The sequence below is a fragment of the Gavialis gangeticus genome, unplaced genomic scaffold, assembly GCF_001723915.1.
Source record: "Gavialis gangeticus isolate Ggan-Ray unplaced genomic scaffold, GavGan_comp1, whole genome shotgun sequence".
Taxonomy (NCBI): Eukaryota; Metazoa; Chordata; order Crocodylia; family Gavialidae; genus Gavialis; species Gavialis gangeticus.
In genome coordinates this window covers 10762350-10769091 of record NW_017729031.1, presented here as the reverse complement: position 1 = coordinate 10769091, position 6742 = coordinate 10762350, and the positions used below count along the sequence as shown (strand labels likewise).

At 44.6% G+C, this 6742-nt stretch overlaps 1 long non-coding RNA gene across 1 annotated transcript in view; it reads right to left on the bottom strand.

The window, feature by feature from the left end:
• Positions 1-6534, bottom strand: part of LOC109301329 — a 39265-nt gene extending 32731 nt beyond the window's left edge. The window contains exon 1 of the long non-coding RNA XR_002098503.1: positions 4373-6534. This is a non-coding gene — a long non-coding RNA (uncharacterized LOC109301329). The remainder of the gene's footprint in view (positions 1-4372) is intronic.
• Between the last annotated feature and the right edge of the window lie 208 nt (positions 6535-6742).

The window sequence follows — 6742 nt, the reverse complement described above, 5'->3', positions numbered from 1 at the left end:
CACCCACGGGTAATGAAGGAATTAGCAGGGGTCATAGCTGATCCACTGGCAAGGATATATGAGCGCTCATGGTGCTCGGGTCAGGTTGTGGAGGATTGGAAGAGGGCTAACGTCATCCCAATCTTTAAGAAGGGGAGGAAGGAGGACCCAGGGAACTACAGACCAGTCAGTCTTATGGGGAAAATCCTAGAAAAAATTATCAAGGAGCACATCTGTGGGAGCCTGCTGATTAATGTGATGCGGAGGGGTAACCAACATGGGTTTTTAGCAGGCAGGTCCTGCTTAACTAACCTAGTTTCCTTTTACTACAAGGCCACCAAATGTTCAGATGAAGTCCAGATAAATAACATCCACCTCTACTCCTGCAAGAAGGCCTTTAACAAGGTATCCCATATCATCCTTATAAATAAACTGTGGGGATTTGCCTTGGATGATTACATGGTATAATTGGTAGCAAATTGGCTCAAGAGTCACACTCAGACAGTGGTAGTGGGTGGATCGGTGTCAACCTGGAAAGATGTGGGCAGTGGAGTCCCTCAGTGCTCAGTTCTTGGGCCGGTGCTGTTCAACATCTTCATCAGTGATCTGGATGAGGGGGTGGGAAGCATCCTGTCCAATTTCGCGGACTACACAATTATGGGGTGCAGCTATCACCCTGGAGAGGAAGAACCAGATCCAGGCCTAGCTAGACAGGCTAGAGAAGTGTGCAGAGAGCAACAGGATGCAATTCAATAAGGACAAGTACAAGGTGCTGCATCTAGGGAAGAAGAACTGCCATCATACCTACAGGCTGTGGGGTGACGTCTCAGCTCCACTGAGGCAGAAAAAGATCTTGGAGTCACTGTAGACTCCAGAATGAACATGAGTCACCAATCTGATGAAGCAGTTGGCAGAGCCACTCGCACCTTGTGCATGTGTAGTTGCTTCACAAACAGGTCCAGGGAAGTGATTCTCCCTCTTTATGCAGCACTGGTCAGGCTGCAGCTGGAGTACTGTGTCAACTTCTGGATGCCACAGTTCAAGTGGGATGCAGACAACCTGGAGAGGGTCTAAAGATAGGCCACTCACCTGATTTGATGCCTGCAGAGAAGGCCTTATGAGGAAAGGCTAAGAGACCTTAGCCTCTTCAGCCTCTCCAAGAGAAGGCTGAGAGGGGACTTTGTGGTGGCATACAACTTCATAAGGGGAGAGCAACATGAAGTAGGTGATGATCTGTTTACCAGGGCACCCCCTGGAATGGCAAGGAACAATGGCCATAAGCTACTAGAGAGAAGGTTTAGGGTGGACATTAGGAGAAAGTTCTTCTCGGTCAGGATTGCTAGAATCTGGAATGGGCTCCCAAGGGAGGTGGTGCTCACCCCATCCTTGGGGGTCTTCAGAAGGAGACTTGTCAGGCACCTGGCTGGGATAACATGATCTCAGGGTTAGTGACTCTTTTCTTGCCTGCCAGGGGCAGGGGGTTGGACTAGATGGCCCACTGAGGTTCCTTCCGACCCTAGAATCTATGTACATTTCTGAATTCTACTTCATCCTTTTTGAGATATGGAGAACAGGACTGCTCACAGTATTCCAGATGTATTTGACCTAATTTATCACTTATTCTGACTTTACATTAAGCTTATTGTAAAGCTGGATTTGTATAATGGCATAATGATACTGTTTTGTTTTCAATTCCTTTCTTAAATGATGCCCACATTTTTATTAGGTTTTTGGTCACCATTGCACACTGAACTGATGTTTTTAGAAAGCTACCTACAATAGTATGACTTTACTGAGTCATAACAGCTAGTTCAGAACCCAGCATTGTGTATGTTTAATTGAGGTTATTTTTCCCCCATGTGCATTATCTTGCACTTGTCAACACTGAAGTTCATCTGCCATTTTTATGCCCACTAAAGCTAAGTGCAGACATCTTTTTGGGGTTGAGGTAAGGGGCGTTAGATCAGGTTCAAAATGGTCACCTGATCTTCATAGTTTGTAGGGTCGGAAGGGACCCGAGCAGATCATCAAGTCCGACCCCCTGCCTTGGCAGGAAAAAGTACTGGGGTCAAATGACCCCAGCAAGGTCGTCATCTAGCCTCCACTTAAAGACCCCCAGGGTAGGAGCCAGCACCACTTCGCTTGGAAGTTGGTTCCAGATCCTAGCCGCCCTGACCGTGAAATAGAGCCTCCTGATGTCTAGTCTGAATCTACCCTCTGCCAGCTTGTGACGGTTATTTCTAGTCACTCCTGGTAGTGCTCGGGGGAACAGGGACTCCCCCAATGCCTGCTGGTCCCCTCTGACTAGTTTGTAAATGGCCACTAGATCCCCCTTCAGCCTTCTCTTGTGGAGGCTGAACAGGTTCAGGTCTGCTAGCCTCTCCTCATAGGGCCTGCCCTGCTGCCCCCTGATCATGCAAGTGGCCCTCCTCTGGACCCTCTCCATGTTGTCCACATCCCTCCTGAAGTGTAGCACCCAGAACTGGATGCAGGACTCCAACTGTGGCCTGACCAGTGTTGCATAGAGGGGGAGGATCACCTCCTTGGACCTGCTTGAGATGCATCTGTGGATGCATGACAAGGTGCGGTTGGCCTTCCTGACTGCATCCCCACACTGTCGGCCCATGTTCATTTTGGCATCAGTGATGACTCCAAGATCCTTTTCTGCCTCTGCGCTGATGAGAAGGGAGTTCCCCAGCCTGTAGGTATGGTGTCGGTTGTTCCTCCCCAGGTGCAGTACCTTTCACTTGTCAGCGTTGAAATCCATCCTGTTCTCATCCGCCCACCCCTGTAACCTGTCTAGGTCTGATTGCAGCCTATTCTTCTCTTCTAGCATGCCCACTTCCCCCCACATCTTGGTGTCATCTGCGAATTTGAACAGGGTGCTTTTTACCTCCTTGTCCACTCAATCTAGGTTAGACTGGAGCATGGAACTCCTATAAAGTTATCTGTGCACCCCCAGGGCTAGAAAACCCAGTCATTGGGCCGAGCCCTGAGTCTGTCCTTTTTACATCTCCCAACCCAGCACCAAAGTATTTCTAGACCCCCCAGTCCCTTGTCCCCCCACCCCAGGTGAACCAGCCAGGCCTCTCCCAATCTCCCCCCATCCTACATGCCACTTCAGCTGCTGCTTGTTTTATCAGCATCTGCTGCTTTTGAAGCCGAGCAAGTAAGTATCAGTGGGGGGGGGGAGCAGCAGGAGGAGTGAGGGTGTAGGTTCATTGGGAGGTAGGGGTCAGAGGGCTAAAAATAATTCCCCCACAAGCTTTTCTGTGAACCCTGACTGCCCCCCTGATCTTGCCAAACCTTTCCAACCCCAGCAACCCCCCACAGATTCTGCCTGCCCCACCCCGCAGTTGCCACCTACATCCCAATCCCACTGATTGCTCCTGAAGCTGTCTGCTCCCTCCTCCCCACTCCAATCACCCCCTTCTGATCCTCCCATGGACCCCTGATCCCTGAGTCTGCCTGCCTCCCACCCCTGTGTCCCCAGCCCCTCCCCTAATAGCCCCCCCCATCCTATCTAACTTTAGATTGGGTAGCCATTTTGACATTTTGAGCCCATCCCCCCCAAATGTTTGCCCTTAGCCTCACTTGTCTTGGTGAGATCTTTCTGCCACTGCTTTGTCAGCTTTGGATTTGACTACCCTGAATAATTTGGTGTCTTCTGCAAACTTGGTGATTTCACTGTGTACCCCCATTTCCAGATCGGAACTCCAACCCAGAGGCAACGATATTACAGTGATACTGCAGTGGTGCCTGAAAGATGAGAAAATGATCATTAAAGCACCCCCTAGCACACAGTTGCAGGTCTAGTCTGAAAAGAAGAGGCACATAAAACAAAAGAAAACCAGGGGCTATCAGTAGGAGAGTATGAGCCAACCTGGTCAACAATCTGCACTCTAGAGGGCTGAATACTCTTGCTCCTCTGGCAGCTTCACAATAACCATAATGTCAAGTCAGAACAAGTGATAAATTAGGTCAATTACTGTACTGTAGACATGCAAGTCACACTAATGCTTTGTAAATATACTGCTATTTTAATTATGGCTATAGATATGTACATTTGTTTTTCTTTGTCATTTAAACATTAAAGTGTTGTTAATACTGTTATCTGTTTTCCAGTTAAGTACAATTTAATTTTCTTTCTTAAGAGTTGGATATTTTTCAAAATGAAACATATACATCTCTTTCACTAATATTTTTTTTTTTTTAATTCCATGATTTCTTGGTCTCAACCCTGGGACAGAAAATCTTTTCCTTGCTGTATATATGTCTCTAGTAACTACTGTTATTCTATTAACATTTTTAAAAGTTAATTAACATTTTATTTGTCATGATTTCAGTAATATTTGCTGGTTTTGGTCATTCTTAATGTGACCACCAAAGTTACCTGAGCACCTCAATGGCAGAAGAACTGACAAGAAAGCCAAGAACTCAGGCAGGAGTTGTACATCCGTAGTGTTTTAACTGATATAGTCCCAAAATCAAAATATGAAGGAACTTCCTGGTTTAAAAAAAAAACCTACAAAAAATTCTATCTCTTACACAACAAACAAGAGTTTTGTAAAGCTGCAAGAATGAGAGAAAATATTGTAATCAAAGCCCTGATGGAACTAGTCCAACCCCACATTTATATGCATGTGCATTTGGAATCTAAGCAACTTCCCTTGGCATCCATTCTCTAATGCAATTCATGGCAGCATGAGGAGATGGTTTGTAAATATAAGTTTCTTCTATCATTTAATGTTTATTATTAACTGAGTTGACATACTCCAGCAAGATTTTTTTTTTCACCTCATGGAAATCGTTATAATCATCTCAGCCTATATCTTTCTTTACTAATCAGTTTTCAGAGAATGGTACTGATGGGGAAAAAGTTACAGGAAGGAAAAGTATTTCAGTACACACTAAGTTCTAATATATTGCAGTTTCTTCTACTGGCTATTATAAATTATACACTAACTAGGAAGATATTTGCAACAAGAAATCTAAACAACAAGGTCAATTTGATTTGCATTGTTAAGGAAAGGGTTTATTTTTTTCTATTTATTTATTTATTTTACAAGTGGTGCAAGAAATATATGCATATTAAGAAACAAATCTACCAGCAATATTTCAGTTTGTATTTGTAGGTGCTTTTTGTACACTGAACAAATATACTGTGCTTTTAACTGGATTACTAACACTAGATTTTTTTCCATTTATAGTGTTCTATGATTATGAAATTTTGGAAAAAGATGATATTTTTAAATCTCATTTGTCAATTCAAATCCTATTTAATATTACACAGCTCTTGATAAGACTGGGAAATGGGTAAACATTATTAGTTTCCTTGTAAATTTGACATGAACACAGATTTTTCTCATCCAAAAATCTGTCTGACATGCCGCTTTCCTCTTTCCTTTGTGTCACTAGTAGAGCTGTGCAGGAGTGAGAAACCTAGATGCAAATATTTATTTTAAAAATTTGGCATCAGCTGATCCAGATTCACAATCATTTATATTTACTTAGTTCAAACACTGGAACTTTTTTTTAGCACAAATGCTCATAAAAAGGAATTGGTTGAGTTTAAATGGTCAACTACACTTCCAAAGAAAATTCTGATTTCATAACTAATCCAGCCAAATGCTAAAAGACAACCAAAATCAGCATTATCTTCTGAAGTGCAATCCTCTTCTTCCAAATGAAGAACTACAACCTTTGGAGCAGCACAAGTACAGAGAGTCTCTGGGGTTTACAAGCAAAGGTGACTGCAAACTATGTCAGCGTTGCTTGTGCATGTCCAGCTAGATACCTGCAGGCCCTACCTTCTCTCCACTATTTACTAGAAAGTAGACAGCCCTGTATTTTTACTTTGGGGGGACATTTTTCTCTGTCCTCTCAACCTGGGTTTTACTTTTCACTTCAGAATTAAAGGAAGCCCAAAGCCTCAAAACATAACTACTTAATTTCAACAGGTTTCACTATGATACTGAAAAAAAAACCCTGGCTTTCACATTCAGTGCAAAATCATTGACTAGGCCCATCATGGCTCACTAAGTTTGCTAAGGAACAAATACTTTTCAATGACTCCAGTCTGAATAATAAACTTTAAGACCCTGGCAATTTCGGCACTGAAATTTTTTCACTATTTCAGTGCCAAAGTAGGCTTTCAAAAACATAAATGACATTAATATCTTTAGCTTCTTCTGATACCAAAAGGGGACACTGTAGCATGACAAGACCCTGCCCCAAGTTCCACTGTCCTGGACCTCTGCTTCTGGGTCCATGCCCTTGCCTCTCACTCTGGGCTCCTGACCCCAGTCCTCAGGGCCATTGACCCAGACTAGGCCACCCTCACTGTCTCTACCCTTGGCCCTCTGGTTCCAGACCCTGGACTGAGCTGCCTAATGCCGAGTGCCCTACCAGGCACCCCTCTGTGTCCTCCTCGTCTCCTCCATAGCCACAATCCTGTCCTCCAGGTCTAAACAAACATTTGCATCAGCATAACAAATATCAGCAGATGGCTTGTACAAAATCCTTCCCCACTCTGGGTCAATACTCTACACCTAAGCTATACTTCCCAGTCCTAGGCTCACTCTCACAGGTATCTTGGGTATCCAGGAGCCTCCTTCCTGCCATCAGTTTCCTTAGGGGCTCCTCTCCCTGCAGCATGCAGGGTTTGACCGCCCCCTCTGGCTCAGGTCCTGGGCTTATATGCCTTGTAGTCCCACCCCTTCCTGTCATGTGGCTCCCCAGCCACGCTAGGCAGTTTCCTCTT